Genomic DNA, 12,440 nt, shown 5'->3' with positions numbered 1-12,440 from the left:
AGCTAACCAAGGAGGTAAAGATCTCCACGATGGGAATTACAAAACACTGCTCAAAGAAATCAGAGATGACACAAACAATGGAAAAACATCTCATGCTCATGGATAGGAAGAATTAATATCATGAAAATGGACATGCTGCCCAAAGCAATTTACTAATTCAATGCTATTCCTATTAAACTACCAATGACATTCTTCACAGAACTAGAAAAAACTATTTTAAAACTCATTTGGAAGCAAAAAATAGCCCAAATAGCCAAGGTAATGCTAAGCAGAAGGAGCAAAGCTGAAGACAATATGTTACCTGACTTCAAACTACACTACAGGATTGCAATAACCAAAACAGCATGGTGCTGGTACAAGAACAGGCACATAGACCAATGGAACAGATGAGAGAGCCCAGAAATAAGGCCACACACCTAGGACCATCTGATCTTTGACAAAGCTGACAAAAACAAGCAATGAGGAAAGGAGTTCCTACTCAATAAATGGTTCTGGGATCACTGGCTAGGCTTATGCAGAAGATTGAAACTGGACCCCTTTTTTAGACCGTATACAAAAATCATCACAAGATGAATTAAAGACTTAAGTGTAAAATCCCAAACCATAAAAACCCTAGAAGACAACCTAGGCAATATCATCCTGGACACAGAAATGTGGAAATATTTTATTAAAAAGGCATTAAAAGCAATCGCAACAAAAGCAAAAATTTACAAATGGGATCTAATTAAACTTAAAAGTTTTGGCCAGGGGTGGTGGCTCATGCCTGTAATCCCAGCATTTTGGGAGACCAAAGTGGGTAGATCACCTGAGGTCAGGAGTTTGAGACCAGCCTGGCCAACCTGCCAGGTAGAAACCCTGTATCTACTAAAAATACAAAAAAAATTAGCTGGGAGTGGTAGTGGGCACCAGTAATCCCAGCTACTCAAGAGGCTGAGGCAGGAGAATCACTTGAACCGGAGAGGCAGAGGTTGCAGTGAGCAAAGATCGTGCCATTGTACTCCAGCCTGGGTGACAGAGCGAGACTTCATCTCAAAAAAAAAAAAAAAAAGAGTTTCTACACAGCAAAAGAAACTGTCAACAGAGTAAACATACACCCTACAGAATGGGAGAAAATATTTACAAACTACGTATCTGACAAAGGTCTAATATCCAGCATCTATAAGGAACTTAAATGAACTTACAAGAAAAAACAAATGACTCGGTTAAAAAGTGGGCAAAGAACATGAGCAGCTACTTTTCTAAAGAAGACATACCTGTGGCCAACAAGCATATGCAAAACAGCTCAATCACTTATCATTAGAGAAATACAAATTAAAACTGCAATTAATTGACACCAGTCACAGTGGCTATTACTAAAGTCAAAAAATAACAGATGCTAGCAAGGTTGTAGAGAAAAGGGAACACTTATACACTGTTGGTGGGAGTGTAAATTAGTTCAACCATTGTGGAAAGTAGTTTGACAATTCCTCAAAAAGCTAAAAACAGAACTGCAATTCAACCCAGCAATCCCATTACTGGGTATATATTCAGAGGAATATAAATCATTCCACCATAAAGACACATGCATGCAAAAGTTCACTACAGCACTATTCACAATAGCAAAGACATGGAATCAACCTCAATGCCCATAAATGACAGACTGGATAAAGAAAATTTGGTGCATACACACCACAGAATACTATGCAGCCATAAAAAAGAATGAGATCATGTCTTTTGCGGGAACATGGATGATGGAGCTGGAGGCCTTTATTCTTAGCAAACTAATGCAGGAACAGAAAACCAAATACATTTTCTCACTTATAAGTGGAAGCTAAATGATGAGAACTCATGAATACAAAGAAGGGTACAACAGACACTTGGGCTTACTTGAGAGTAAAGGATGGGAGGAGGGAGGGGAGCAGAAAAAAATAATTGGGTACTAGGCTTAGTACCTGGATGACAAAATAATCTGTACAACCAATCCCCTTGACATGAGTTCCCTATGTAACAAATCTGCACGTGTACCCCCGAACCTAAAATAAAAGTTACAAGAAAAGAAGGAAGGCACAAAGGAATACATACTGTATGGTATCATTTATATGGAGCTCAAAACAAGCAAAATTAATCTATCATGAAAGAGGTCAGAACAGTGGGAGGGGCACCAAGGTGGAGGAGACATGAGAAAGGCTTTTGGAGTGCTAAGAATGTTTTACATCTTGATCTGCGTTGTGGTATGTGGTTACATACATACATACGCTTATTCATTGGGCTGGTATTTAAGAATACCAGCTTGTTGGTATGAAAGTTATACCTTAATTTTAAAGAAAGAAAGTACTAGCCACATAGGAATTGATAAATTTGACTACATCAAGATAAATTATAACCCTAGGACTAACAACATTTAAATCTTAAGCTTTGGTATTTTTTGTTTGTTTGTTCATTTATTTTCCCTCTATTATCCTCTGTTCAATGTTGGCTGCCACAGTAAGACAGACAGAAAGTATGAGGACACTTTTTTCTTGCATCTGTAGTGGAAACCTTAGCAGCAGACAGTAACTGCTCCAGGTCTGTCAAATAGATATGCTTCCTTTTTACTACATTTGATTTCTTTTCCTTTTATTTTTAGTCGCTGTAATAATGGTATGTATTTATGGTATACAGGGTGATATTTTGATAACATGTATACAATGTATAATGTTCAAATCAGAGTAATTAGCAAATCCATCACCTCAAATAGTAATCGTTTCTTTGTTTTAGGAACATTCAAAATCCTCTCCTCTAGCTTTTTGAAAATACACAATAAGTTACAGTTAACCATAGTCACCCTACAGTGTACTAGAGCACTAGAACTTATTCCTCCTATCTAGCTATTTTATATCTGTTACCCAACATCTCTCTATCCTCTGTTCCCCATCCCACCCTTCCCAGCCTCTAATAATCACAATTCTACTCTCTACTTCTAGGAACCCAACTTTTTTGCTCCCACATATGAATGATGACATGCGGTATTTATCTTTCTGTGCATTTCACTCAACATAATATCCACCAGACCCATCCATGTTGCTGCAAATGACAGGATTTTACATTTACGGCTGCAAACTTCAGAAGGATTTCCCTCCTAGCTCCACGTGCGGGCTGCTGCCGCCAGTAGCCTCACTCCAAGGCTTTGGGAAATTAGCAATTTTCTGGTGGCAATGACCATTAGAAACCCTGATTTGAATATTATTATGTGAGAGAACTCAACTATTTTTCAAATAAAAAATCAAGACATTTAGTCAGACATGGAATGTTCCTGCCTTTTTTATTTATTTGTTTGTTTATTATTTATTTATTTATTTATTTTTGAGACGGAGTCTCGCTCTGTCACCCAGGCTGGAGTGCAGTGCCGCAATCTCAGCTCACTGCAAGCTCTGCCTCCCAGGTTCACACCATTCTCCTGCCTCAGCCTCCCGAGTAGCTGAGACTACAGGCACCTGCCACCACGCCTGGCTAATTTTTTGTATTTTTAGTAGAGATGGGGTTTCACCGTGTTAGCCAAGATGGTCTTGCCTCTTGATCTGCCTGCCTTGGCCTCCCAAAGTGCTGGGATTACAGGTGTGAGCCACAAATGTTCCTGCTTTTAAAATGAGAAAACTGAAGCAAAAAGTTAGACTTCCTAAGAACGGGCAGCAAGATCTGACACACAATAAAATCTAATCTTTTCAAATTCCAGAAGCTTGAAATGTACCAAGTTTAGATTTGGGGATATGCATTTAACGAAGGAAAACTCAGGTATTTCCCTTGATCAGAGTATAGGATACAAATATTACTGAAAAGGTAACTAAGAAGTATCTTTTTTTTTTTTTTTTGGTCACCTAAAATCTTCAACAAATTATGTAGAGAGGAAAAGCACAATACATACAGTTTTTAGGAAGTAATCACAAATTCTGTCTTAGGGTGGTGATTCTTATCCTTCTTTTAGGGGTGAGTGCCATCACACCCACATGTCTTCCCAGTCTTTTCATTGTCCTCAATCAGTTTCCCATTATCATCTCCTAGGAGATCAGTACTTTATCTGCCCCAAATGGGATGGTGGTGGCAACATGTATAAGCCATGGTCTTAAAGTAGCAAGGCTTATGCTTCCCATCCAATTACCTGTAGCACCATCTATACCTAAATACTCAGGATGAATTAATGCTCACACTATATTTCAGATCACTATAAGTACAGTAAGCTCTACTTACTGTAGTATCTTTGACCTCCAAGAAGAGGGCTCTGATGAAGAGTAAGAAATGCAGGGGGAACCAGAAAATTATTTGGCTGATTATGTTATCACCATCACTATTTATGAAATACCTCTTAATGTGGCTTCAAGCAGAAGCACACATTTCCAATTTGGAAGTTAAAATAGCTTCGATTGGGCTTTATCTAAGCTGCCTACCACATTTCTGATAATGACATATGTCTTTTTTTTTTTTTTTTTTTTTGAGACAGAGTCTCGCTCGATATATGTCTCTTTTAACATGGCCAGCATTGCTTTTCATGGCCCACACTCACAAGATGACAAGTTAAAATAGTAACAACAGACTTCTTTGATTGTTCCTCCTAGGCTACAACTAAAACACAACAACAAAACAAAATGAAAGAAAAAACTGTAGGAGGAGGAATTTTCAATTTTCAGTATTTTGCAAACTGTCTAAATTGATAATCCAGATCTCATCTCATGACCTGAAGAAGTTCAGTTTTTCTATTGTAAAATGTAAATCTCAGCCCACCTCCCCAAAGCATATGATAATGAATTATTGAAAGAAAACATTATATAAAACAAAATGCTCCAGAAACAGGGTTTTGTAATTGACTCATGTTTCTCCACAAATTCCTTCTTGCTTTCTACTCCTATCATTAGAAACTTTCTGAAAATCAGTTGTTTTTCCAACCTTGATATTCAGAATATAACTAAAAATTTCTTTTTAGTTATATTAACCCACCCTTGTGGGTTAATTCATCATTCTGAAATCAGTGATCAGTCCATGTTACTGCAAGGGTAGAAAACATAATAGAAAGTACAAGAAACTATTGATGCCTTAAATATCCTGAGGGCTATTATTTTTTCATTCAATTCCTAACACAAACACTTTCTTTTGTGATTGCCCTCTTCCTCTAAAGCCTAAAGTGGGTGTGACAGCAATGTTTGAGTATAGATATGGGTATATGTGAGAAGAAGGAATGAACAATTTGGCTGTCAAGACTTCCAGTCAATTGAAATTTGCTCCATTATGGACTGAACTACTATATTCCTTTTTTAAATTATTATTCTTTAACTTTTATTTTAGGTTCAAGGGTACATGTGCAGGTTTGTTATGCAGGTAAACTCATGTCACAGGTGTTGCTGTACACATTATTTCGTTATCCAGGTACTAAGCCTAGTACCTAATAGTTATTTTTGATGTCAACCTTTCTGAATAGACAGTGGCTCTTTGTCTTACTTCTACTAACTTTGCTAATAATAATACAATGGGGTGGTTCTTTGGACTCAATTTTGTCCCAACCCTAAAACACAAATTTATTTGTTGAAGTCCTAACCCCCAGTGTGATGGTATTTGGACCAAGGCCTTTGGGAAGCAATGAGGTTTAGGTGAGGTCATGAGGGTTGGGCTCACATGATGGGATTAGTATCATTGTAAGAAGGGACAACAGGCCGGGCATGGCGACTCACACCTGTAATCCCAGCACTTTGGGAGGTCAAGGTGGGTAGATCACAAGGTCAAGAGATCAAGACCATCCTGGCCAACATGGTGAAAACCAGTCTCTACTAAAAATACAAACATTAGCTGGTCATGGTGGCACATGCCTGTAGTCCCAGCTACTCGGGAGGCTGAGGCAGGAGAATCACTTGAACCTGGGAGGCGGAGGTTGCAGGGAGCTGAGATCACACCACTTCATTCCAGCCTGGCGACAGAGCGAGACTCTGTCTCAAAAAAAAAAAAAAAAGAAGAGACAACAAAGAGTTTGCTCACTCTTTCTGTCCCTGCACTTGTGCACACAAAGAAGAGGTCATATGAGCACACAGTGAGATGACAGCTGTCTTGCAAACCAGGAAGAGAGTTCTCACCCGAACCCAATCATGCCGGCACCCTGATCTCATACTTCTAGCTTCCAGAACTGAGAGAACATAAACTGTTGTTTAAGCTACCCAGTCTATGGTATTTTGTTATTACAGCCCAAGCTAAGACAGGAGGAAAGGCAGAGATATTTTGAGAAGAATCATTTCTACAAAAACAGAGTTGTTCTAAATGAAATGGACAGTTATTTCATCTTCTTCATACTAATATTTATGAAAGTTCCATTAAACACCACTTGGCCAGTACCCAGGCCTGCCACCCTCAGAACAGCAAACAAAAGCACATGATTTGAGGAACAAAAGAGTGAACACAGAGCCTCTCAGAAGACGGAGCTATCAATCAATTTTCTGCACATGACATCCTACTCCAGTTGTAGCAGATAAGAGCAAGGACACTTCCTGATTCTGTGAAAAAGCTGGAGCCCTGCTGATGGAGAGGCCGACACTGGGGCCAACCATGGGCTGGACATTTATCTGCTGCAGCCCTTCTGCACCTGGGCCCTCTTCAGGCCTTGTACCTTGCACTCCCCATGCCACTGTAGCACCTGGTAAGCTGAAGTGAGGTCTTTGAAGAGATCATTTGCCTGCAACAAAGAATAACTTAAAAGAAAAAGGAAACCACTAATTCCACTTGACAAACCAGTTTGTTCAGTTTTGACTTTTGCAAATTTGAAACTTTCTCTTTGGCACCATACGATTCTGTTACATTAGGGCTCATCAATGCTGAGATACACAGTTAGGTCTACCAGCTGCCAGTGGTCAAGAATGAAAGAATCTCTCAGAGAGAAATCAGTTTCTAATAACCTAACCGTTTTCCTTGGCTATTACCAAAAAAAAAATAGAATAAAATGTCAGTGCCATGCAGGCAAGTACAGACATGGAAATGAAAGCTCTGTCTACAACTGCGAGATGTGTTTTTAATAAAATTGATTGGGATCAACTCGAGATAACTGCTAGAAGATGTAAGATTTTACTTTTAGATATGTCATTTGTTTTTGTTTCCAATCTGGGCTCAAAAGAAACATTGCTAATGTTTTTCCAGTGGCACAATGCAGTTCTAGAAGAGTTAAAATAAGAAACCCTACCTGCTTAATCTGCCAGAAAACACATGAGAGGAGCAATCAGCTCCGGGAAGAGTTGCTCTGAATGAGGTATGCCTGGCTGCTTTAGGCCAAGCTGTTCGTCAGTCTTTCAAAATTCCAGTCATTACCAGATGCTGATCTACTATAATACTGTGATATTTTATCTGATTACACTTACCTGATTGTGCCTTATCTGCTATTTGCCTTCCCATTCTTCCATGTATATTAAATGCAGGTGCTTTTATTATTCTGAAAGCTAGAAAGTGTTGACTGTTCTGAATATAAATGGGAATATTATATCATTAACTTGCTCCGAAAGCAGGGCCATTCACTGTGTAAATCACATGTGAGGTACCTAGTGGAGACACAATAAACCATAATGTCTTGAGAAAGAAAGCAATGAGGAATGGATAAGGAGATAAAAATTTAAGGCATTGTTAAAGAAGGATAATCTTCAAAATCCTATTTGGTTCTTTCAAACTAGCATTTGTTGATAATATAACCTTTATATTAGAAACTTTTTTAAGTTCATAAAAAGAATCTTTTAGGGGAGTCATCACAACTTGGAATGTTGTCTCTGATAGGACTGCATAAAAACACTATCACTAACATTCTATGGCTTGTCTAAGTTGGGAAGACATTTTGAATATACTAATCTTTTAGAGAAGTATACTTTGCTTTGGCAAATATATTCTTACCCTACCTGGGTGTATTGCTCAAATAAAGTAAATAAATGGCCAAATTCTTTAAGCATTTTCCAGACATTAAAAGGTGAATAATTTAGAATCTGGTTGCATACTTCAAAGGAAGAAATACGCAGCGAATTAAGGCGGAACCGTGACAAAGTGCAGCTGCCCAATAGTCTGGGGTTATACGCTCTGCTTAGCTTCAGCTATGTTGGCCTCACTAAAAGTTAATCCACAGCTACTTAAGTGGAAATTTTCAGAAAATCCATTTCAGAGCAAATGTTATGTGAGAGTCTAAATGAGCCACTGCCCTCCGTTGGATAGAATATCAGATGCCCTGATCATATTTACCAGTGGGTCAGATTCCTCTAAGATGTAACAGCTGTGTAAAGGAACACAGACTACAACCTTTGCCAGAAAGACTGTCGCCAGTCATCTGACGATCAGATCTGGAGGTGTGAGACAGAAGACAAGTGTGAGGACAACCGGGAACATGAGAAGTAAGGTAACCCAGGAGGGTGCGGTTTCTACTCTCACTCTCCTCCCAAAGTCTCTGTGCCAGGAGACTGAAGCACAGGACTAGGTGCTACTCCTCTCTCCCTGCCACTCACCATTATATATAAATGCACAGAGTATCCATTTTGCTTGTCTTCTTTTTTTTTTTTTTTCACATATGGAGTCTTTGTTTGTCATCTAGGCTGGAGTGCAGTGGTGTGATCTCAGCTCACAGCAACCTCCGCCTCCCAGGTTCAAGCAATTCTCCTGCCTCAGCCTCTTGAGTAGCTGGGATTATAGGCACCTGCCACCATGCCTGGCTAATAGGGTATCCATTTTCTTTCACCTGAACAAATGTGTATTTATAACACCTCTTAAAGTTAAGGTTGTTCTTTAATCAGAGAATCCTTTATTATTCTTAAACTATATGCATGAAAACAAAAGATGAATATGCAAGATGGTTTTACCTTTTCAGTAATTTCATATTTGGACATATTTTCACAGGAAAGACATAACAAGATTCTCATAAACTGATTAAACTTCATTTATTTGTGTGTATATAAAAATAATTTTAACTGGGTATTATTTTACATCATTTAGAAAATTTATTCTCAAAAATTATAAATATTAGTGAAAAGGGAAAAATATTTTAAACATAAATGCTCAAACTATAGAAATTTTAGAGGAGAACGCAAGAGAATATGCTCATGACTTACGGGTAGCCAACATTTCCTAGCTCACAAAAGCAGTAAACATAAAGGAAAAAAGAGATAAATTTTACTTCATCAGAATTTAAAAACTTCTACTCACCCGAAGACACCATTAAGAAAAAGGAAGAGCCAAGTCATAGACTTGGAAAAAACATTTGTAAAACCTTAATCTGACAAAGGACTGGTACCTAGGATATACAAAGAACTGTGACCACTCAACAATAGAAATATAAACAACTCAATTAAACATAAGCCAAAGATTTAAAGAGTCAAATTACATATACACTCAAATTACATACACACTAAAATATATATATATACACACAAGTGGTCAATAAGCCCACGAAAAAGTGCTCAGTGTCATGCATCATCAAGAAAATGCAAATTAAAACCCCAAAGAGACATCAGTACACACATCCCCAGCATGGCTATAGTTAGGGAGACTGACACCATCACATGTGGGCCAGGGAACAGAGTGCGTGCAACAGCAGTTTGGATGGAAAGGTAAAATGATGCAACCACACTGGGAATAGGTCAGGCAGTTTCTCCAAAAAGGAAACATACCTATCACGTGACCAGCAGTTCCACCTGTAGCTATTTACCCAATCTAAATGAAAAGTACATTCACAGGGCCAGGCGCGGAGGCTCACGCCTGTAATCCCAGCACTTTGGGAGACTGAGGCCGGTAGATCACCTGAGGTCAGGAGTTTGAAACCAGCCTGGTCAACATGGTGAAACCCTATTTCTACTAAAAATACAAAAATTAGCTGGGCATGGTGGCATATGCCTGTAATCCCAGCTACTCAGGAGACGGAGGCAGGTGTATCACTTGAACCTGGGAGGTAGAGGTTACGGTGAGCTGAGATCACACTGCACTCTAGCCTGGGCTACAGACAAGACTCCATCTCAAAAAGAAAGAAAGAAAGAAAGAAAAATACATTCACAAAAAGACTTGTGCAAGAATACTCATAGTCACTTTTATCATATGGCCAAAAACTAGAAACAATCTGTGTCCATCAATAAGAGAACAGATAAACTGTGGTAAGCAATGAGATGAACAACACAAAAGAACAAATAACTGATACATGAGACAACATGGATAAATCTCACAAACATTATGCAGTGTGAAAGAAGTCTTACACAAAAGTATATACCTGTATATCTTATGAGTTCATTTACATAATGTTAGAATATGCAAGACTAATCTAGAATGGAAAAACTTCAGAACAAAGGTTGCCTCTGGAGTTGTAGGAGGGATATCCTGAAAAGGAGAATGAGAAAACTTACTGTTTTCTATATCTTGATAGGTTACACATGTGTGGCTATTCCTTAAAACTCAGGGCCAGGTGCAGTGTCTCACTCTATAACCCCATCACTTTGGAAGGCTGAGGCAGGAGGATTGCTTGAGCCCAGAAGTCTGAGACCAGCATGGGCAACATAGGGAGATCCCCTCTCTATAAAAAATGAAAAAATTAGCTGGTGTGGTGGTGCATGCCTGTAGTTCTAGCTACGCAGGAGGCTGAGGCGGGAGACTCTCTTGAGCCTGAAAGGTCAAGGCTGCAGTGAGCCATGAGGTCAAGGCTGCAGTGAGCCATGATCGTGCTACTGCACCCCAGCCTGAACAACAGAGCGAGACTCTGTATCAAAAAAAAAAAAACAAAACAAGAAACAGTAAATATACTTAAGGTGGTGCATTTCAATCAAAAGAAAATTGTAAACAAATATTAAAGTCTAGTTAATAAGAAATATCTGAAGTATTTAGGGGAAGTGTGCTAGTGTCTTCAATTCACTTTGACATACATCACAAATCATAAGATGGATTAATGAATGGATAAATACATAGTAAAGCAAGTATAGTAAAATGATAATCATAGAATCTAGTATGTGGGGGTCTACTGTGAAAAGAAGCAATGCAAATATCTTCTACAACCTAGCCCATAACGAAAAAATATTCCTAAAGTTACGTATAGGTGATTCTAACACTGGTAAAATGTAAAACTTTGCTATATGCTCGAAAATTTTCATAACAAAATGTTAGAAGAAAATAAAAAATAAATATTAAGTGTAATACGTATGGTAGTAAACTTCCTTGCTATTAACCTTCCAAGGTCTCTCTATGTTGCCCATTTATTAAGTTTCAAATTATAACCACAATGAAGGCCTACTTGTTCAGTTCTTAGAAATACTCCAACAAGTTTAGATATACTAAGCTCCACAAAACCAAGATGTTTTTTGCCTGTTTAATAGTTAGAAGCACCTACTACTGTGTTTGGCACATAGTAGGTAGGATGTAGTAGGTATTAAATATTTGTGGAATGAACTTTATCACATATAGTTCTCTCCTTTTTTTTTTCCTTTTTTCTTCCTTTTTTTTTTTTAGGAAGACAGGGTCTTGCTATGTTGTCCAGGCTGGTCTCAAACTCCTGGGCTCAAGTGATCCTCCAACTTAAGCCCCCCAAGTAGCTGAGAATACAGGTGCATGCCACTGTGCTCAGTCACATATATTTCTTTTTTTCTTTTTTTTTTTTTTTTTAGAGACAAGGTCTTGCTATGTTGCCCAGGCTGGTCTCAAACTCCTGGGCTCAAGTGATCTGCCTGCCTCAGCCTCCCAAAGTGCTGGGATTACAGGCATGAGCCACCATGCCTGGCTACATATATTTCTTAATCAAGCTATTTCAGTACTTTTAGAAATGATGTGAGATGTGATAAAAGCAATGCAAATATCTTCTACAACCTACCCCATAACCAAAGATATTCCTAAAGTTAAGTATAGGTGATTCTAACACTGGTAAAATGTTAATCATCTAACTAAATTGATTTTAAACTGATAATGGGAGTTAACAAAATAGAATCCCAAGGATCCATGTTGTATACTTATGAATTTATTAATCCATAATTTATTATTAAATAATAATATTTAATTTAATAATAATATAATAATTATTAATAAATCCATAAATAAACTAAGCTTAACTTAGTTGGGTATCAGAATTATGAGAGTTTTCTAAAAAATACAGGTTTGTAGGCTACACTTTGGAGATTCTGAATCAGCAGTTCCATGTTCTTTTTTTCTTTTTGAGATGGAGTTTCCCTCTTATTGCAAAGGCTGGAGTGCAATGGCGCAATCTTGGCTCACTACAACGTCCGCCTCCCGGGTTCAAGCGATTCTCCTGCCTCAGCCTCCTGAGCAGCTGAGATTACAGGCATGCGCCACCATGCCAAGCTAATTTTATATTTTTAATAGAGGTGGGGTTTCTCCATGTTGGTCAGGCTGGTCTTGAACTCCCTACCTCAGGTGATCTGCTCGCCTCAGCCTCCCAAAGTGCTGGGATTACAGGCATGAGCCACTGTCCCCAGCCAGTTCCATATTCTTTGAAAGGTTCTCAT

The 12,440-nt window shown here is 38.4% G+C and overlaps 1 pseudogene; it reads right to left on the bottom strand.

Moving 5' to 3' along the window:
• Positions 1-2,429: 2,429 nt before the first annotated feature.
• Positions 2,430-2,565, bottom strand: LOC112608790 (annotated as a pseudogene).
• Positions 2,566-12,440: the final 9,875 nt, after the last annotated feature.

This window comes from Theropithecus gelada, chromosome 15, assembly GCF_003255815.1.
Source record: "Theropithecus gelada isolate Dixy chromosome 15, Tgel_1.0, whole genome shotgun sequence".
In the NCBI taxonomy this organism is placed as follows: domain Eukaryota; kingdom Metazoa; phylum Chordata; class Mammalia; order Primates; family Cercopithecidae; genus Theropithecus; species Theropithecus gelada.
The sequence above is the reverse complement of the archived record's forward strand: the minus strand, read 5'-3'. Positions and strand labels throughout refer to the sequence as shown.